At 40.4% G+C, this 22,701-nt stretch overlaps 1 protein-coding gene across 2 annotated transcripts in view; it reads left to right on the top strand.

The window, feature by feature from the left end:
• The window catches only part of syt14a (synaptotagmin XIVa), a 64,442-nt gene that overhangs the window by 3,145 nt on the left and 38,596 nt on the right, over positions 1-22,701 (top strand). For both annotated transcript variants that reach the window (XM_030044803.1, XM_030044802.1), the window contains exon 2: positions 12,772-12,819. The gene's annotated coding sequence lies outside the window, so the exon portion shown is untranslated. The remainder of the gene's footprint in view (positions 1-12,771; positions 12,820-22,701) is intronic.

Genomic DNA, 22,701 nt, shown 5'->3' with positions numbered 1-22,701 from the left:
ACATGTTGACATTGCAAAACTAGTTAAATAGTAACTATAACAACAGTAACAATGATAATAATAATCATAAAATAATTGAAAATTAAAATAATAAAATAATAATAAACAAACAAAAGTAGAAAACAATCAAGAGAAGGCTGGTTAAAAGGACCATAAAAGAATTGCAAAAAAAAAGAAAGTCATGCCCCTCTTTGTGCTCAGCTTTTCCAGCAGTGTTGCTGTCATAGGACACACAACTTTCGGCCAATCAGCATGAAAGGTTGCTCAGTTTCACCTTGATTTCATGACCAACCTCGTTCATTGTGATGTTTAAATGATCTGTTTGAATCGCTTCATTCTAAGCCCCGCCCATTGCCCCCCCCCCCTCAGGCAGATTGACCCACAAGCTTAATCACGTTTTGCTCTCCCGTGACCAGTGTTCCCACCAAGTTTCATGCAAATCCCGCTTGTGCTTTTTGAGTTATTCTGCTGATGGACAAATGACGATGATCACACAAATCAAGATTAAAACGTAAGAATGGCATTCACAGATAGGATTAAAAAATAACTGTCTTGATTAATTTGACAGCGTTTTCACTGCCTGATATTCAGAGTCACTGGTTTCAGTTTTTCTTAGTCTCCGAGGCATTAATAGTCCATAAATGTAAGTCCTCACTCTGTTTTCTCTGGTCTGATGCCTCAAATTGAACAAGCAAACATAAGTGGAATTGAAATCCTCTTCTTCAGATAATTCAAGTCCTGTATGAGATTCTGTTTGTGGCTTCGAACACCTTTCATGGTGCTCCCAAGTCTGCTAACTCAGGTTCTGCTTCACTTCGACATCCTCAGTTAAAGTTACGCTACCTTTGAGGAGGCATATGTCACTCCAAAGGAGCGGGTATTGTAGCTTGCTGCTTCTAAATACCAAATATATCACAGCTCCTTAAGCTTGTTAATTGGATATGCCCTGCAGGCTGTCTCTGCAAAGAACATTGAGTGACTCTCCCAGGCTTGTGTGCGAAAAGGCTTAATGAAACGAATGGAATAAATATTAACACAGGGGAAAATGCATCTGACAGTTTACCGATACACTGATCGCTCATAGGAACGATCAAAGTCAAAGTACACCAGGTTTTTGTTTGACATCCAAAAGTAGGGATATTCCATCAGGAGATATCATGTGGACAGGACCGCTGTGTAGTGCGAAGCTCCTTGACTCAGGCCTGGGAGCGAGCCGCTGTACACGCATCAGCTCGCGTGACAAGCTGCAGACACATGGGCCGCCGGCCTGAATGGATTTCACATATCTTGGTCAAGCCTGGTTTTCCAGCCAGCGGCTCCAATGCAGCACGGCTCACATGCTTGGCATTCCAGATGAGTAGTTTGTATGAAGCCAGGAGCTGTCACATCCTGAGCTCGAGCCAAGACTAGAACAGGCTTTGACCGCGGAAATATTCCATATGAACACAGCAACAACAGAGGGGCTCTTTTGATATCTCAAAGCTAGATTGTGGTGTCATTTTTGACAGTAAATCTTCCTGAAATACCTCCCACGTCATTCAGTTCAGCCGATTCTGATGCTACAGCCACGTTAACGCATAATCAATATCAGAATCAGGATCAGAACTACTTAATTGATCCCTGAGGAGAAAATGGGTCAGTTGTTTAAGTGAAATTCTAAGAAATAGAAAGGGAAAATAAGAAGTATGTGCATTACAAATTTACAAAATGTAAAAATGTAATGTAATGCAGACTGATAGAGGCTGCCAGTCTTTAAAGTAAATCTAATGTACAGGAGGATGTGAACACTGCATTTGTGATCCCATGTAGTTAAGAGGATAGAGATCTGACTTGATGGTTTCATCCCAGACCCAGCGTCTGGCTCACAGGGTTTGGTTGGCCGTGCTGCTTCATGGATTACTCCAGGGAGGTATTCATTTTCCTGCACAGGGCTTTGGTCTGTGGAGCGTTTGGTGGGACAATAAAAGTCTTTTACCTAACCCTTCGAAACCTGAGCAGCATCATCTGATTTCTTTCAAAAAAAGGGAAAAAAGACAGTGACAGCCAAATTAGCCAGGAAATTAGTGAAAAGTTAGTTTTAAAAAGTGAAAAGTGAAAAAAGAAAAAAGAAATATTTCCTCTAACATAATTTTGAAAATACAATTATACAAATCCCCCCCTTTTTTTTTTTTTTTATAATTTTCTAAAAGTTCTTCTTCTCTCTCTCTCTCTCTCTCTCTCTCTCTCTCTCTCTCTCTCTCTCTCTCTCTCTCCCCTCCATCTTTCTTTATTTTTTTTAGCTAATTTCCAGGTCATGTTTTGATCATTTCTTTCAAAGTTGCTCATTGCCTTTTTTCCTCCCATGTTTGAAATGTGACCTTCACCCAGGTCCTGAGGGGTTAATGTGTGGTCATGTGACCATCATGTGATGCAGTGACACCTCTGCATACAGTCCCTCTCTAAAAACAGGCATTTCCCCCAGCACTTTATCACTGCTTGTGCCACTGAGGCGAGGCCAGCGATTTGTTAATTGCAGGATTTCTGTGCTGTTGATTTATTGCACCCAGCTCAGGTTGACTCATGCTGAGGGAGGCTGGGAGTGGATTTCTTAGAAGCTGTGTACCACTCTAATCCAGAATGGATGGTCAAAGTCCGGCCTGCGGGCCACATGTGACCCTCCAGGACATTGATGGTGGCCCCCCAAAAGCCCCCCTCAGTCCTTTTTATTTTTAATTTTTGGGTGGAATTATTTTGTAATTTTCTTGTATTTTCATGGTAATTTTCTTGTGATTTCATTTTAAACATACAGTCATAATCATTTCAAATCTGATTTTTCTACTGGCCATTTTTTTAAAATACATTTTATTTATTTATTTATTTATTATAACATTTCTGGTCATTTTGTGTATTTTTTTGGTGAATTTTATTGTTTTTTATGAGTTTCTTTTTTCATTTTTTGTTGGTTTGTTGTGACAAATTTCTAGTCTTTTTTTATGATTTAATTTCAAATATATCATTCATCGTACATTATAAATATATCATTAAAATGGAAAGACGGTACTGTTATTGTGGTCTTACAACATGCTATGTTGAGCATGTTGGTTGCAGCAGGACAAATTACTGGGACATTTACATTTTCAGAGGAAAGAAGTCAATCATGGCTTGTTTTATGTGGCCTGAGCGACTTCAGTATCCCTGCATTAGAGCATTTTGTCCATCTCAGATCATGCTAGAGTGTTACTGCAGTCTTGTTGTGACACTGATGACTCTTTGTCCAAGCAGAAAGATAGATATTAATCGCATATTACTGTGTTTGGGTTTGATACATATTAGGGAGTTGCATGCAGCATGATTAAAATAACAATACAAAACTTGCCAAGAACTTTTACAGTCAATAAAAAACAGAATACAATACTTTTCTTAAAAATTGACTCTCAAAAAGGCAATATTCCAAAAGGCAATACTGCTGATTGTATATGATTGAATATTTCTTTTAATCACTCTGTTTTAACTTCATACTGAGTAGATTTGGATGTAAAGTAATCAAAATTTGCATTTCAAATGAAACACTTTTGCGCTTCGGGTGCTTTTACTTCCATTACATGTCATTGCGGTGCCCCATCATAATGTAATTACACTAAATAACTGTGTTCTGTGTGCAACACAGTCATACATACAGAGTGGAAACCGTGCACAATGTCTTTACAAGCAGATAATCTAGTTTTCTAACTTTGTGTACATATTTTTTTAGCTTTCTTATAGTCAGTGTTCACCTTATTTGCTCTCTTTTCATTCACACTGACTTCATTTTGTTTTTCTTCCCACCTTGTCCATCACTTTGCTCCAACTTGTTCTGCTGTCAGAATACTGTATAAATAAACTGACGTTGACATTGATCAGTGATTGATGAAGACTGAAGAACTGAAACATTTCTTATCTTAAATTGTGCATTACAGAATTAATTACACTGTGTGTGATTAACGAGCTAAGATGGTGGACATGGAAAGGGTGTTTTTTCCACACTTCTCACTAAGATGTGAACAAAATGGCTGCAAAGGGAAAGCAACATTTCTTGTGGAATGATTTCCTCTCACATCCACAGCTGCTACCTTGTTTACAGGTTCAGGCTGCTATTCTGGGCTCGCCGGTGTTTGTGAAGGTTTGGGCTCTAAATTGGACATACACGGCTTTGTCAGGTCTAAAAATAAGGTATCAAATGCACTACTTTTAAAGTGTGTTTCCATTGCCCGGGGCTACGGATCGGTCTGGGAATAAAGCGCGTTGGTTAGATGTGACTTAGCACAGTTCTCTCTCTTGTCCCGAGAACACCCCTGTGAAATATTGTACAAATGTTTGGAGTCAGTGTGGGGAAACTGTTGCTGCGTGTGTCTTCAGGAGCCGACAGTGTATGTGAGCGGTCTGATAAGCTGTCTAATCTTTGCTGCACTGTATCCTCCACAAGCTAATTGGCTTTACTCGGCTCATTCTCAAGAATCTCCCTCGTGCCTGGTAGCATGACAGCTGGGCTCTACACAGCTCGCTCAGGCCTGGGGAGCAAAATGATGCAACTCAATTACAGTTACTAATCAAAATGTTGGTGAACACAAAGGGCTTATATTACAACTAATCTTTTTGCAGTAGAAAGCAAATATGTAGAACACACTATTCATGATTGCTTTGCAGACAGGCCTTGTTTTTGCAGATTTGTGCTGGGGGAACAAATTTCAGCACACCACCATCACGACTAGCCTGGCTAACAACGGACTGGAGTTAAAACTGTTCATTTGACAGTTTTCTCTCAAACTGTGAGTGTGGGTTTTAAATAACCTTTCCAACACTTCAAGCTAGTTACTAGGTATTTTCAGAAGCCCTGTTAGCAAATAATGGAACTTTTCACATTCTTCAGTGAGACTGACCTCCGGCTAAAAACAATCCCTTAGGTTTTATACAGCAGCTTTAACAAAAAGTTGAACAAAAAGATTAATAGTGATCAGTGTTGAGTACTGTCACAAGGTTTAAATGTTTAGGATTCTTAGGCTTTTCCTGGCTGGAAGGACCATACCAGTGATTATGCATATTTAGTCTAATGTCATCTGCAAAATGTATAAATGTCACATTTCTGCTAATCTTTTTCCAAAGCAAACTATCGTACTTAAAAGCCATTCATTTACCACGATATGAAAATGAACTTTCAGAGACTTCGGACTGTCTTCACTCCAGTATCCCATCACCATAATAAAGTTGTTCACATTAGTTTTCCTAAAAGCAGCAGCACTGTTGTGTTTTGACTTGAAATTTGGGTGGAGTGAAGTGGTCCATTTGCAAGGGAAAATAGTCCCTGGGAATTATTTACTTTGCATGGACAGTGATCAGTTCTGTGGTTTATGAATGTTGAGGACTTTGTCAGCTGCAGAGGCAGAACAGTATACGGTGGCTGTTTCAACTAGAAAATTCTAATTTGAATGAAAGGGTTTGCTCCAATGTAAAATGAGGATACATGAAATGGGCCAAACATTCAACACCACTGGTATGGTCCTTTGAGTAATTAAAATAGTTACTTATTGCATTTTTAAAAGGGTAACTCATAATTAGAATAGATTATATGTCAACAGTAACCTTCTCACACTGAACTTGCTGGAGCACAAACATTTCCTCAGCCACTTCCCATATAAGTTATCGAGTGATTTTGATGTAAATGGACTCAGACCAGGGATCAATATCACAAACCAATTATTGTCATTGTTGAGAGGATGTGATGTTGCCCGAAACTGTTGCCCTGTCTGTTCTCCTTCCCGACAAAAAATGTGGGGACCGCAGTTTTATGACGTCCTGGAAATTAACACTCGTAATAATCCACATTTTCATATTGATGAATATCTGTTTTGCTGCTTTCTATCACTGACTGATATAACATAATGGTGATTCAACATTAGCTCAGTTCATGACAGCTTTTACATTTGCTGTTATGAACCCCTGGTGTCTGGTAGCTGCTTCCTGGGAAAAAGTGATTTATGTTACACTTCCAAATTTTTGGAATTAACGGAAAGCAAACCCAAACAGAGAAAGAAAGAGATGTCACCAAATCAACAACAGTGGAATACGTTGATTACTGCTTTGAGATTCATTTGTTTAGAAAAGAATGCTGGAAGACATGGCTTCAGTTTTAATTTTTAACGATCTTGTCTCTCAGTGTGAGCCAGAAAAATCTACAAGGCTCTGAGTTTGTTTCCCTGAGTCCCTCTCTGTCACAGGGCATCTAACAACAGAATAAGTCTGTCAGGTCACCTTCATTTCCTCGGGCTAACTTTCTGTGTCACGGCTGGCTCCAGGCCTCAGTACATCCCTCTCTCCTGAAGCCAGACAGCTCGGCCTGTCGGCGGCCCCGATTCCAGGGGGCAGGTAGAGGAGATTCCTTACGGAAACTAGGACGAACCCTAAAATTGCTGCCCGGCCCCAGACGTCTGCAGGAAGGAACGTTGTGTATCGCATGGGATGCCACACACTTCACCTTGACTTAGTTAACTTTGCAAAAACAAGACCTCTTGCTGTCCAGACGAGGCTGAGGCTGAGAAACAAGCCCTGACAAGCTGCACATATTGATCACAACTGGAGGTGCAGACTGATTCCTGTCAGGCTGGAGGAAGTGCCAGGAGGTAATGGGAGTCAACCTTTGCCACGGCGAGGCCCACTTTTCCTCTTTTCTTCACTAACGCTAACACTAAATTTGTCAAGGCCCACACAATGAATTTTCCCTTAAATATTTTGTCTTTAATGAAAAAGTGAGTGACAACAAATGCCAGGACATCTTCGTAAATTAGGATATATTCTAAGTCTATGTTAATGAACATCATCACCTCTCTTGGTGAAAATACACTTGATAAAATCTGGATTATATCTGTGAATAGTTTTATGAGGAAGTTTTCTGTAGGATACTAGTCCAATCATCATTTGTTGTGAGAATATGTTCTAGTTTACTCTGTTGAACTCGCCTCACATCTGACTGAATCTGAAACTTGCTTTGCATAGCCATAAGGCATGTCATGACATTTGATTGACATGACAAGATGACTAAAACATTATTATTGCACTTATATCGGCTTAGTTACGTATTTATGAAAATGAATTTTTCACGATTATGGGTCAGCAGACCACCAGAGTGCACTCAAGATGCCCTGGTTAGAAACCCCTATTCTCCATGTGTAAAGTCTTAGAAACCAGTATTCAGCACTTCAGAAACAGTTCTCCCCATGTGCTATCACATATTTGAATTTTTTTTTTTTTCTTGTTAAAGTAGAAAAAAGTGAACAGTGAGGATAAGGACAAGTAGAAATGTAGTTCCGGAGAACTTACTGTATATGTTTGCATGAGTTTGTCACAACAGAAATTTCATCCTTGTCTGAAGCCAGAGCCGACCTGACTGTGGTTTTCCAGAACATTAGCAAAGACAGAGCTACTAGACTGTGACCAAAATTGGTACATAGCAAACTTTTGGGAAAATGCAAGTCCGTATTTGATTTGGTCTCATTTGTAAGACAGTGCACCCAGGACACTGCATATCCACAGACTGACAGGCAAAACTTTTTATTAGGTAGATTTTGAAAAACTTGTTCTATACCACATTTGGGTGCCAACACCTACTAAGTGTAAGAACCAGCGAAGGGGAGATATGCCTGGCAGAGATCTGTACTCTACTGAGTGCACTCTTCTAGTTATGCATGTGGTCTGTAGGCTGTATGTGTAGGCTGTATGCATATCTCTTACATGTGGTGTGGAGTATTTGCTAATCAAGGTATTAATTATTACCCTCATTAATGTATTATGTTTAATATATCATTGTGATTATGATGGGATATTGTACTTCTTAGATGCTTCCTTTATTTCTCTTGCAAATGAAAGAAAACATTCCACTGAATATGTTGTTCCTCCTGCAAAATCACACACAAGTGTACCTGGAGCCAACATGTAAGTCTGAGACACTGACACAGCAGTGTATAAAGCATCAAATGTGATTTTTGGACATTTCTGGTTCACAGAATTTTTGCGCACCTTTTATGGCAAATGTCCCATTTCCTATGGAGAACAGTTGGAAAGATTAGAGAGAAATTGCAGTTTTTACATGCAGCGAAGGAGCCGAGCAGTAAACAGTGTGCACCTTTCCCAAGAGCACATGTAAGAAAGTGTTATTTTTGACGAGGATGGTGTGTGGTGAGCCGGAGGGGAGTGAAAGAGCATGGACAGAGCATCCCTCCGCCTCCCACACACAGCTGTTCTATCGATCGGCTGCACAACGGCAACAACTCGGCTTTCAGCTTCTCTTTTGGCAAAGAATTTCAGACAGCCTTGTCATGCAGAGGTACATCAGCTTTCAGCGGTTGTGTTTACATGTAGAGTAACCCGGCTTGTGGCCGTACTCTGGTTAAGGTCTTAGTCGGGTTTAGCTGTTTACATGATTTCCTGTGAATGAGTCTTGCTGTTGTAGCAGAATTCTCTCCCTCTCTCTTTGATTGAGCAACAGTATCTTACACTGAATACAGAGGGAAGAAATGATGAAATGATGATCCCAATAGTAATAGAGAGCACTGCTAGCTGCCACTTTGTTGACATCAAAGACTTTGTGCAGATGGTAAAAATCAAAAGCGAGAAAGATGTTTCCATGCCACAGTAACCTGTTTAATATGGGAGTAAGCCAAGCATCTGAACCTGGCTTCTCATTATTGGAGTATACGTTTAAAGGAATATTTCACCCAAAAAACTATTTTTGTCCATGCTTTCTCACAACCTGAGCAGTCTTAAAGGACCATACCAGTGATTTTGACTGTTTGGCCCATTTACTACAATTTCACCACATTTTACATGTCAACAAACACATTTGCAAATCATTGTACTATCATACTAAAGATTTTACAACATGCAATCAAATCTCTCCAGTTGCAGCTTTGAATTTTTGGTTGAAATATCCACCTTACATCCACCATTTCCATCAAAATCTGCTGAGGAATAGTTTGTGCTATACAAGTTCAGTGTTGGAAGGATACTTTTGAAGTGTAATCCATTACATTTATGAGTTAACCTTTTAAAAATGTAATAAGGAGTCCAGACCTGGGTTATGCTGTACGGAAAAGTCTGAGAATTTCACACATTTTCATTTTCATATTCTTTTCCTGCTGCCGGTTGACAAAACTGCCCACCAACTCCATTCTAGCTGACATGGCTGCAGTTTTGGGGATGTGTTGGTTTCAAGAATAAACTGTTCTTCTCAGTGCTGCAAGCTGCAAATGTGACTGGAATCCTTTCAACCTCAGTTATCCTAAGGGTCTAGGACAGTCCGATAAATATTTATGAACATGAACTGCTCTCTCCCACAGTGAGAAGCTTGAGAAGTATGACTTGAATTTCTGATTTCATCAAGATGTCAAATCTTGAGTTGCTCAGGAGAAGGAATTTGATTAGAAGGGGAAGGTGAAAGCACCCAAGGCAATTTTCCCGGGATAAGGGTACTTTTTGTGGATTTGATCTGCTTACACTACTGTTCTCATTTGGTAAGAAAAACTCACACCAACATTATTTGGGTCTACAAAATGAATCTCCCACTCAGTGCCTATAGAGCAGCCCATGCTTTCAAATGATATCAAAAACTCTGTTTTTCTTTGGCTTCTGGCTTTTGAGAGAAAGTTGTTCAGATGGATGAATATTGATTAGACCATCCTACACCACAGAAGTAATGGTCTTATTATAGAATTAGATTTGTGTTAGATCTGAATGCATTCTGAAATTTACCACCACATTTATAACTGGAATCAACCCAGGCAGACTGCTGACATAATGCAGTAATCCTTCAAAATGCAAGCCTAGATGAAATTATTGCATTACCTGAATCAATTGCTTGATGGGTTAGCTATATTTAATGATTTATACACTTTACACAGGTATGCGCAGACATGAAATTGTCCTTTTGCAGGTAGACAGTTACAGCATTTTGAGTCTAGTCAGTTCTCATAATATTGTGTCCTTGGTTGCAGCTTTGACAATTCAATTCAGTCTGTCTAGCAATAATTCAGTGTTGTTGTTTTTTTTTTTTTTTTTTGGATTACAGGCATTTTTGCATGTAAAGAGTAATGAAAAAATTGTTGATTTGCCTTACACTCTATATTGCTGATTGCTAGGTAGATCACTATCATTATTAACGCTATCTGTGGTGCAGCCAGTGGGTAGATCCCAGCGGCAGTAGGAGAGCTGAGAGCTTTCAGATGCATGAGTAATGTTCTTCACTGTCTGGAAGTCTGTCTAGCTTAGAAAACCATTGTAATTTCAGAGTAAAATGCCTCTCTATAACAGCGTTGGCTAAATGCCTTTAAGGACGATACCAGTGATTATATATGCTTACCGTAATATCATCTACAAAATGGATAAACTTCACGTTTCTGCTAATCTTTTCTCAAAGCAAGCATTTTTCCTGCCTTTTATCCAACTATTGGTTTTCATTCATTCTGCTACGATTTGAAAATGAACTTCCAGAGACTTCAAACTTTCTTCACAACAGTACTCCATCACTGTAATAAAGCCATCCACTTTAGTTTTTCTAAAAGCAGCAGCACTGTTGTGTTTTGATGACTTGAAATTGTGGAAAATAGTCCCTGAGGAAGCATTTACTTTATCAGTACTTTATCAGTTCTGTTGATGACTTTGTTTGCCGCAGAGGCAGAACATATAAGGAGGCTGTTTTAACCAAAAAGTCATATTTGAAGATGGAGGGATTATATGTTGTGCAATCTTCAGTACCGCAGTATGAGTTGCAAAATGATTTGTGGTAATGTGTCTGTCTCATGATTTGCTGGTCTGATGGTCGGTTGAACTGCCAATTATGGCCACCAGTCATTCTTGAGTACCAAGAGTGCTAGGATCTGTGGAGAGCCTCTCTTTTCGCTGAGAGTTATTCACAGGAAAATGGATTCTTAATTCTCCACACACCACAGGCAGCTCATCACTGACAGATTCAGTGCAGATGTAAGAATTTCTGTCTGTATAAAATGGCCTTGTATTTTCAAGCTAAAATATTTAGGTAACATAATTAGTTTTTTTTTTTTTAAATCCAAAGCAGCATAAAGGCAGGTTCCGGCATTCATTCATTCATTCAGTTCATCTCAACTTATCCTTCTTATCAATGTAAGCCAGTTATTTTCCTGTTGAAAAAAGAGGTTGTAGGTTTTGTCAGAAAGATGCGATAGTCTTTCAGCATCATTTCAGCAACCGTGAACCATGTTGCACACATGCTGCTTGAATTCACAGAGCTTCTGATTGACTTATGCAGTCATTTTTTTTTTTTTTTTTACAAGGACACCCCACTACTAGGTTTGTCTTTCATATTAACATATGCTGATTCTGATCCTCACTTAAATCAACTGGTAACCTAATTTCTTGGCACTCCAAACCCTCAACATACAGAGGGTTTGGAGTGCCAAACCACATGCATTCATATAAAGACCAAATACATAAATATGAGATGTGTTGAACCACAAAATACTGAGGGAAATGAATTAGCATGAGAGTTAAAACAAGTCCAAAAAGAAGCCATCAGAAAGTTTCCACCGGTGTGTTTGAGCTCATCAGAGAGGACCGAGGTGGCAAAAAAAATGTTTAAATTGCACAGTTTTGAAGATGCTACTTGCATGCAGCATTTCCTGATGAAAGCTGATGAAGACTATGATATACGGTTGGTTTGACTGCTGTTGACAAAATGCACTTTCTGTAAGTCACTTCAGACAAAAGTGTCTGCTAATTTCTTTTGCACAAAAGTGCCATACATCCTAAATCACTCCATATTGTTTTAAGTATATCATGTTTTTACCCAGTCAATTTCCCAAAGTCTAGTTTGTCTTTGTATGCTGTTGTCCTGGATAAAAGTCTAAGGGACACAGTATTCAAAGTCAGTGTTTTTTATCCTCATAGAGCTTTTTGAATAACCCTGTGTGCTATGAGGACATATCTAACATACAGTATGCCTCTCAGTCTAAGTCTGAATAGCAGCAACTTAAATACTTGCACAGTTGTGGATAGGCATTACACCCCTCGCTCTTAGCCAGACTATAACTGGCCTGATTTGAATACACTGGGTGGTAGCCAAAGCCACTTAAAAACAAATGTCTGTGATTCCACCTTTCCATGCAAAGCTGCTCCGCCTGCAGAAGAACACAAATCATATGAAGGAAACAATAACTGTCATCAGCTGCCATTACAACACTGGTTGGACCTTGTGGCCAGTTACAATTACATCAGATAAACACTTAAAGCTTTATGGTTATTGCCCATTAGTGCCTCACTGGCCCTTTAGAGGGACCAAGCTGTGGTCTCTGGACAAAGTTCTGACTACTTCCGCTGCTGATGGACAGTATCTCTGCTAAAATGCTGAGACTAGATGAGTCATTCATTGCAAAGCTGTGGGCTGAGAACTTGAAATGTGAATAATTGCTCAGGTGTGGGATGAACAACGCCTACAAACCTCCGCTAAAACTGTTGGCTGTCCATTTGATCATGACTTCAGACAGCTGTGTGTGTCTGAAATGAACCGCTGCGATCTGAAAAGGATCCAGTTGTACATCGGACACATTAGCCTCACCCATATCAGACTGTTGCCATGCTGCATATTGCCTGTCAGTGTCTTGTATCTGTGTTGTTCCTGTCTTTAACTGGCAGTTTGTCCAAATGTGTGCACATATTTCAACAAGTGTCCATGCTGTTTGTCTTTCATTCCCGCTCATCATAGTGTGGCTCATTAAAAATGCATTGTCTTTCCAGGTGGCGAGCGTAACTGTGGAGTACATGAGCTGATCTGCGTCAGAAAAGGTAGGGCAGATCAGAGCGGAGGGTGACTGACGTTTGACCCCGCACAGCACTTCACACTCCACCTCCGTCTTATTCAGTCATCAGCATTTGTCATTTTTATACTGCTCTGTGTTCTTAGTCTTCTTGTCTCACTGTGTTTGTGTTGTGCTGCTTCTGTTTCTACTACATTTCTTTTTCCAGTCTATCAGTTGTTTTGTTTTATGTGCCTACTGTTTCCAACTTAAAGCAAACTGAACTTTGGCAGACCACATGCTGGTGAAATATCCTCATTAGTTGCTCTGTGCTCCAGAACACTGCATTTGTGGCTTCCCATTCACCTCCATAGTTCAGCAGGTCCCAAAATGACACTTTCAGCATATGAATGAACACAAACCATGCCAATAGACTGCAACAGGTCCTGGTACCCATTTTTTGAGGAAATTAGATGTCTCTTTTCTTGTTATTTTCCTATTTCCTATGAATCAAAAAGTAGATCCGGCAGGTAGAATCTGCAGGAAATGTCTGCATGGTAGCCTTGTGCCAGGAAGCAACACCCTGATAGTACTTTCACAAATACTTGTAATTTCACAGGAAGAAAAAGTGGGTACCGGGACTTGTTGTTTTTTGTATTGGTATAATCCACTTTGTTTGTATTCATTTATGTGCTAAAAGTGCAATTTTGGGAGCTGTATGGAAATGAATGGAAAGATAGAAATACGGTGTTGTGGATTAGCAGCACAGGGGAGCACAAAGCAACTAATGACAAACACAGAGCATCAACATGCAATTAAATGGATCACTCACAAGTGCAAACCAACAGGATCTCAGTTTGGGAGAGAAAATGGTTTTATTTGAAGTGACAGGTGGATGAGAGAGGATGTTTAAAGATTCGTGAAGGTTTTATTGGTTGAAATTTTAAGTTACACCCACTAGTGCAGGATGATGTCACTGTTTAAGATGCTTCATTTCACAGGAAGTAGAAGTCATGTGAGGTCATTTCATGGGGACTTTAATCAGTTAGTAAACTTGCTTCCATCATCTTACTCATTTACACACTTCCTTACTGATACATACAGGAAAATGTGACTCTTAAAATATAGGAGTATGTGTTGCCTTATCATTCACTAACCTATGTCACCATACATAACTGTATCACAGGAATTTGTGCAGACTAATAACCATCCCAGAAGTCTGTTCTTCCTTTGTTTGATGTTATCTAAATTAATTTGCACATGACGGGAGGATACAGGGAGCTGCCTTAAGTATTCCAGCTAAGATTCATAGTTACAATAAAAAAGACTTTTACATCATTGTATTAATTAGATAGTGAACAGACATGATTAGCTTTTGATTTGTTTCTCTTGTAGATCATGCCGGTGCTGCAGCCGCACCATTGTGAACACAACACATCAGATTTGATGGAATGGTCATTCTTTGAGAGGCGCAATTACATCACCTCTCCTTGTCATGGAAATATTCATATTCTGGATGGAGATGACTCTCTTTGTTCATCCAAAAAAGCCACAAGTTCATAGAGTACTTAACGGTGTTCAGCAACCTGCTGAATGCTCTGGTTGTGTAATTGTGTGTTTCATAATTCAGGTTATCGCATGTTTTTTTCTGGGTAATTGCAATTTGGTTTGATTTGTGGAGACTGAGTTTCGAGGTTTGTGTGTGTTTGTGCTTGTGCCTGTGCGTGTACAGTATTTAACGTGCTTAGGAGCGCTGTCTGAACATATGTGGGCGTGTGTGTGAGGGCTGGTGAGAGTGCTTAAGGACTGCCTGCACAGTGTGTGGGAGTCTTTGTGATTTCGAGATGGTTGGTGCTTTTTGACATTCAGCGTGGCAACTGTTTCCATGTGGACAGAATGCAACAAAGACAGGAGAGACGTGCAAAAATGAAAACAATGATTCTGCATAAATCCGCAGCAAGGATAGTGACAAAACAAGTATTCTGCTTTGAAGAAAATAGACGGCCTCGCCTTCACTTTCTGGCATACACAACTACACAGTCAGATCTGGTGCTGAATACGTAGCAGACAAAGTATGTGTTGAATCACTATTGTGTAATATCAACTGGTGAGAGAACAAAAATGGACATTTATTCATATGACAATGATTTGATATCAATTCTTTCATTCTGCAATGATCCATTTGTTGATTGCCCATTTAATTCAGAATTTTAAACCCTTAAACTGTGATTTTCCCTAAAGTTTCCCCTTCAGAATTAGACAAAACCTTTTTTCCCCATATCGTATCATATTATCACAAAGATTTTCTGTTCTTCTAGTTGCAGATTCATTGAAGCTACATCACACTTATGTTGAATGAAATATTCAAACCCAAGATGCCATTGTTTTATGGCTGCAGCATCAAATCAAATAGAAAATATCTACCATTTCTATGTCTTGTGCATCATTTTATACACATTTCCCTGGAATTCAGCAGAACATATTTGACGTCTTTGGAGACCTTGGGATCTCCACTAGAATTTACAATACAGTTCCATGGGCTTGAGGAAACACATCCTGTGGAAGGGGTTTTAGGGGAACAACAACAAGCACCATTCAGCCCTGGTCATCTCAAAGTTTTTTTTCCATCCTAAGTCAATGTGCTTCCACTCTAACCCCCCCAATTAGATTTTATGTCTCATCTTTGTCTGAGCTTGCCACCCATTTGTTTATGACAGGGAGACCACATGAGGTCTGCGCAGCTGTGACAGACAGTGCATCACACTGTGTACTGGCCCTGATTCATTCACACACCCTCAAGAGTCTCATGTGCAACTCTCATGTGCAACTCTCTGTGACCCACTGCCTATTGGCCAAACACAATGCACGTTCTGCATTTATGTAGGTGCAGAACAGGAGGGGTGAAGAAAACACCACATATCTAAGAAGAACAGGGCCGCCTGAAATCTGCCTCTCAGGCTGGATGATGTTGGTGATTGAGGACATGGAAAGCTTTTGATTTAATCATTCAATTTGTGCAGCAGTATGGGGTGTTATCATCTTGGAATTGATGGAAAAGAGGGAACAGTGTTTGTATTGCATTGACCATCTTGGGCATATGTTGTTATGACTGTTCTGCTTGCTGCATGTAATAATTTTCCACTTTTTGCTCCTGCAATTTGGGTACCAACTACTTAGGCTCATTTTGCTTTGAAAACTCACAAAAGTGGTGATTTTCAGAGCTCTTTTACAGCTGACACACACTGCCCTTTGGCATTCAATTTAGTATGACTCACCCATGTGGCCGCTTTTGCCATTGTGATTTAGTTACTTTAAAGTCAAAGGATAATTCTGGTCATTTTTAACCTGAGCCCCATTTTCCAAGTTTTTGTCATTGTGACATATTGCTTTTGTTGAATATTTCATCAGTTATTTCACTGTTAAGCTTTCATGCCCCTCGGTGTCAGGGAGTGCTGCTGTCCAGTGCACACACAGGTTCTCTCCAGCAGTCTTCAGAGGTTATATGAGTGTGTGGGTATGTGTGTGTACTGGACACAAGCCTGGAGCAGCCAATGCCGGTCAAAAGGTGAGGCCAAGGTGGTGAGCTGGAGAACAGAATCCTTGGAAGGTCTGTTGGTGCAGTGAAATACTGAGCAGGTCAGTGTGATAACAGCTAAATCAGCTCAGATTCAGCTATACACTGAGCAAAATTTTAGTCTGGAGGGAGAAAACTGCTGATGGTCACGGTCATTTCAGGACAGAACAAGAGGACATTCACACCCCCGAATGGAGCTTTCTGTTGTCCGTAGGGTGTTCCCACTTCCAAGTTGGAACTTCCCACATCTGTGTGGAATGCCTTCCCTTGCAAGTGACATGGACTACTATCAGCTAGAGTATCTGCAACTGGTCATCAGCACTGCTAGTGCTAGGTCGTGTTCATCAGATTAAAAGAATACACTGCTACAGATATACCATAGAAACAATAAAGACTGCAGAGAGCACTGGATTGGAGTTAAATGTGCTTTCAAACAAAAATCCAGTCAGAGAAAAAGTTTTATTGTTTACTGTGTGATGTCATATATGAGCATTTTGTCAGACACAACATTCAAAGTTGGCTCCTCCCCTCCAAGTTGGCCTGACAGCAAGTTTTCGAAAAAAAAAAAAAAAAAAAAAAAAAAAAAGGGATCTGTCAGCACCTACCTGACCAATAGAAAACGGGCCCACACCATGTCGCTATTCATCCTCATCCTCTCCTTCAGTGCTCACCATTGGGTGAAAGCCAACCCCAGATTCACTCTCGTTGTGGAAGAAACTTTGTCGGCTCACTGTTTCACCTCACTATATTGCCTTTTTTTGGTCTGTGTCCGTGATTTTCATAGCTTCCTATTGGATGTTGTGCAATTGATCGTGTTGTGATTGGCTGGGAGCTACACACCCACTTCCTGAAAGCCAATGCCCAGAAGAGCCCTGAGCTGAGCAAAACAAGAAAATCCAGGCAGGGGGCAGGGTCTCTGTAGATACACACACTAACACACACTTCTAGTGGCTCAGAAGTGATCCTCAGGGAATATTTTCGTATGAGTCTATACTATTTTTTTTTTTTTAAAAAGAAAATCCTACTCATTCTGCTTTTAACTTGCATCCCTTTGCACTTTTCCATGTAAAAAATTGGATTTATCCCATTTCCAAGCCCAATGCTTCATAACTGGCAACACATAGGTCACCTGTTTAGGCAAACCCAACCACCCCCCCAAAAAAATTCATGTTATATTTTTTTTATATCGCTTTAAGGGCACACATAACTGGAGACACATAAGTGAGATGATTATATCTGGTAGAACAAATTTATTGAGTTGACATTTTTAGCAAGAAGTTGTGTTGTGGCCCCACTTACTTACAAGTTGGAGTAATCGAAGAAACCCACTAGCTGTCGGGGTAACTTTTGTGAGAGGCACTAAAAACAAGCTTCAGGTCACCACTGATTGGGGATCTATATTCACCACATAAACACGGTCAGAACGGATCTGCAAGGGAAAGATGAGATGTTTCTGGATGTTGGGAAACTTGTGAGAACTTTAGAATCCAGACAGGGCATTTAGGCTTTTTCGGATACATAGGATTTGACAAAACCTTTTCTATCAGGCTTGGGCGATGTTGAACCAGCTGGGTGGAGGACTTTGCTTTCCACAAGTGAGATATAAGGGAAGAGAATCATTCTGTGCAGCAGTGTCATGATGTCTGCTTCTTTTCTTTACTGATGAAGACTTCAGTCAAAATGAATATGCCGGGCTGAATAAAGGTTTAAACAGCAGTGCATGTAATAGGTAGCATATTGTCTGGTAACACTTTACAGTAAGAGTACAACAATTAAGGTTAGTTAATGCCATAATAAACATTAAGTAACAGGTAATAAACATTAAGCAACAGGTAATAAACATTAAGTAACAGTTAACTAACCGTTAACTAATGTGTCTAAGGGTGTTTTCACACATATTTGGGTCGACCCAGTGACATATTTGGGTCGACCCAATATACAATGTATCAATTTTCAACTGGAGCGGCTCGGTTTCACATATGCTTTTTATCGCCGCACCAAGTCCACCGCTCTACAGAATGGAGCGTCATGTATCCATGGCAACCAGACGAAAATGACATGTGTAGCACCATCCCACCCGGAAAAGAAGGTTGAAATGAAGCCTCAAGATGTAAACAAAACACACGTGAACGATGGAGACTCAACAACAACGCCGTCTGATATGCCTAACGTCAGGGACGGTTTTTGCTACGGGCAGTGTGGGCAACCGCCCGGGTCGCAATCTACTTGGGGACGCACGAGAAAAAACAAAATCGCCAGTTTTCTAGACTACCGTATTGACCCGCACATGCTGCGGCACCGGGGCACCATCAGTCGGCATCAGGCGCGCCCACCCGGTCTGGTCTGCCGGATCTGACAGGTGAGCGGCCGGCTCGCCTGATGCTGCCCCGGTGCCGCGGCCGGCTGGTGTCGCGGGGGCGGGGGGGTTGAAGAAGTAACATGAAAGGGCGCAAGCCAGTAATTTCGCCTAGGGCGGCAACATAGGCAGAAAGTACTGTAAGGCATAAGGTAAACATATCTGCACATACAAACAGTGCAAACCGCTAGCGCTGCGAGTCGTTCCCTCCGACACTTCCGTTTTCTGTCAAAATAAGAGTTGATCGGTCGATTTAAGATTACGGTAGACCCTTTTTGTAACGTTAGCTAGCTCTTATTTTGACAGAAAACGGAAGTGCCGCACAGTTACTGTGCGGCTAACTGTTTACTTCTGCAAAAATAAGGTGAATCGCCATATTTTGGGTTCACCTCAACATAATGCAAATAATCGCCCTGGCGGTTATTCGGGTGGGCGTTTAATGGGCGTTTGGAGCCCAAACTTGTGGAGTACACCGGGCTTGGGCCGACCCGGGTTCGCTGCGCGTTCACACCACTAGTTTGGTGCGCCGCACCGCACTAAAGGGCTTGGTGCGCCGCTCCGAGACCACCCCTTCCAGCCGCTCTCGGTACGGCTGTTTAGGTCGACCTCGGGTGCGGCTAGTTGTGTTCACACTACTCGCACCGCACCAATTAGGTCGGCCTAGACAGTTAGGTCGACCTAAACAGTGTATGTGTGAAAACACCCTAAGAATCATGTGCTAATGCTGTTCATGCTAAGGTATTAATTTATATGTTGTTTAAGGGTTATTGTAGATATTATTAACATTAGTAAATGCCATAATAATCATTAACTAACAGTTAATTAACCATTACGACATTTACTAACATTAACTAACGTTAATTGTTGTACTCTTATTGTAAAGTGTTACCTATTGTCTTAATGTTTATGGCTGCATTTCCCCTGCATAATCTGAATCAGGATCTAAATTAATTTAAAAAAAATGTCAGTGTCATATACAGACCTAATCTGAGGCTAATGTGTTGATTTTTGTTGATTGTAATACAGTTTTTTACTTTGGGAGAATAACTGCTGACTTTTAATGTTGTGCCTTTATTAAGATGACTATGAAAGCATATTCTATTGTATGTACAGTTTGTTTTGGTGCAGTAAGTCTCACTGGCTTGGTAGCTCTCAGCATTTCTGATGCAGCACAATGGGCATTTTGTCCAGACAGCATGTTAGGCTGACAGGCTGCCAACAAGCTGAATATTCCTTACACTGTTTAACATTTGCAAAGTGAAAGTGTTTGCTGTGCACAGGAATAAGAGCTACGAGCGGCATTACACTGCATGCACATACTGTAAAAATATGAATATGTCTGCATACTTTTCCTCTTTTCTGGACAATATCCATGAACACATGCTGCTGTAGGCCTCTGACAAATTCAGCAACCTGTATTATTAGTTCAGCTTCATTATGCATTGATTGATTTTTCCATCCATCCATGTAGTCCCTCCAGTGTGTCCTGGCTCTGACTTGGGGTCTCTTCTCAGTAGGCTGTGCCATATGTATAAATTCAGATGAAATTAAAGGAACACTGTAATTTTATGATGTTTACTACCATCTAGTGGTTATTCCACGCATGTACTGTATGAAGAACTCAGTTACAAGCTTAGCAGTATTTAATTTATCATAGAGGCTTTTTTTGGACCACAACATATGATAGCATGTAAAGTTAGAATGTTTAAAAGCGCTGCAAGAAGTACCAAGTCAAGCTACATCCATGGGAAACAAAGCAAACAGTATGTACTGTAAATGCACAATTACCAGATATTATGAGCATCATGGAGGTTGAAAGTGAAAGCGACAGTAGTATCAGTGTCTTGCTAATAAGGCTAACTTCGCTATACACAGCACATGTTGATTACCTGAACAACAAATGTAAATGCTGATGATTAGTTCCATGGATGATTAGTTGAGCCCTGTCTCCTAAAAATTAACCAACAACTAAACTGTATTCTTAATTATGTTTGAAGGGGAATGCATTTTGTAAATTGGATTTTGTTCATTTGTAACACATCACAAGAATGTTTATGATCATTTAGTCTGCACTTCACACCAGGAGGAAGGTGGACTGACAGACGAGTCAAACAACAGACTTTGATCCAGGTGATCAGACCAATGTAACACAACAGTGATGCTCACTTACCATAACCGAGTGGTTTTTATGCCAAAACTACAGCCAAGCCACAACCAAAACTTTTCCCTAAACTTAACCATTTACTTAACCCTGGGGGAGGCAACCCTGTGCCATGGAGGGCCAAGAGTCTGCAGGTTTTCATTCCAACCAAAAACTCCACCAGGTGATTTCACTGATTGCCTCACTTTCAAGCAGAGAGGAGGGACTAATCAGTGAAATCACCTGGTGGAGGTTTTTGCTCCTTTAACCAAGTGGTTTTATGCCGAAACCTAACTTTTCCCTAACCCAATTTGGAGTCTAACGGTAATATACCTGGCTAAAATGCTGCCTGACATGATATACAAAATATGTTAATTAGTATTTGTGATGCATAAGAAACAAACCTAAAAAAAAAAAAAAATCCTCAAAATGTAATTGAGAATGCAGTTTATTTGTAAGAAAATGTAAGTTTTAGGAGACTGGGTTAGTTCGCAATGCCAATGTTATTCCAAACTGACTGAACAAGTCCTGACATTCAGCAGCTTGAAATTTGTGTGTGTTTGCTTGGGAACACCATCCTAACCATGTTCCAGCACCATTTCACATGGTAAGGACCGGCGCCTCTAAATGTGGAGGGGCACCTGAAGCCTCTCAGATCACTGAGCACCATATGCTATCACAAAAAGCGAGGCCAGTCACCCTGTGGAGAAATTAAATTTTTGCAGCTTGTATCCACTTTGGTTTGCAGTCAATACCCAGAGCTCATGACCACAGGTGAGGGTCAGAATGAAGAGCTTTGCTTTGTGGCTCAGCTCTCTCTTTATCACCACGGTCCAATGCAGTGCCAGCATTGCTTTACAATCTCATGATCTGCTACTTGTGAGTAAGACCCCGACGTAGCTGAACTCCTCTATTTGGGAAGCTGCTCACTTCCCAGCTCAATGGGACAGGCCATCTTTTTTTTTTGGGACAGAACCCTCAAATTTGGAAGCACTGACCGTCATCCCAAACCACTCCAAAGCACATCGGAAGTCACAGTCAGCCAGAAAGGATGACAGCATAGTGGATTTGGATGTAGCAAACCTTGGCAATGGAAACTGGCTCTAAACATCATTAATTTTGCCTAATTTACTCCACTCTGACTTAAAAAGTTCCCGTGAGTTAAAAAATGAGCCATAGTTTATATCTGCCTACAGGCTGCATGCAGTATAAGATTAATCTTTTTGTTTAGTTAGTAAGCATGCTGGCTCTTGGTTTCCTTGATTATATTTATGATATGATAAACATGCTCTTCATTAATCGAAGCAAAACGCTCATTTTCCATAATATTTCATGCTTTGAATTTGAATTGCCAGTAAATATGAATGACTTAAGATGTTTTGATATCACGGTTTGATTTCAGTGCACCCAAGTGCACCCAGCACAAACAACCACAAGTTGTTTCAACTTTAAATAGAAGTAGTTTCTTTAATAACAGAGAGCACCTGCTACTTCTGCTCGGTCAGTTCAAGATGTAATTTTCATGATGAGCTGTGCACACATTTTTGCATTCTGCAGGCTTTCTTCTTGTTGAGCAGTGTCCCGTTCATCTTTGCAAAGGAAAGGGCATTTTGCTCCAGAGCTGTGTTCAGTGACTGGACTTTCATGGTTTAAGTCTCACATGTTTGAGACTACTTACAAACTGAGGTGCTTCTTTTTGAACTTTTAAATTTCCCCTTAAGTAGTTTCAAAGTTGGATTTTCAAGATTATGTACTAGTTCAGTTACTGTTAAATATTTTGAATCAAATTTAGTGATTACTTTATAGCATAAAGCCCTGTGTAGTGATCTCAGTTTAGCAACTGCTCAGCGCTGCCCCTGAT

The sequence above is a fragment of the Myripristis murdjan genome, chromosome 22, assembly GCF_902150065.1.
Source record: "Myripristis murdjan chromosome 22, fMyrMur1.1, whole genome shotgun sequence".
NCBI lineage: Eukaryota > Metazoa > Chordata > Actinopteri > Holocentriformes > Holocentridae > Myripristis > Myripristis murdjan.
Note: the sequence above shows the minus strand (reverse complement) of the source record. Positions and strands in the feature narration are given on the sequence as shown.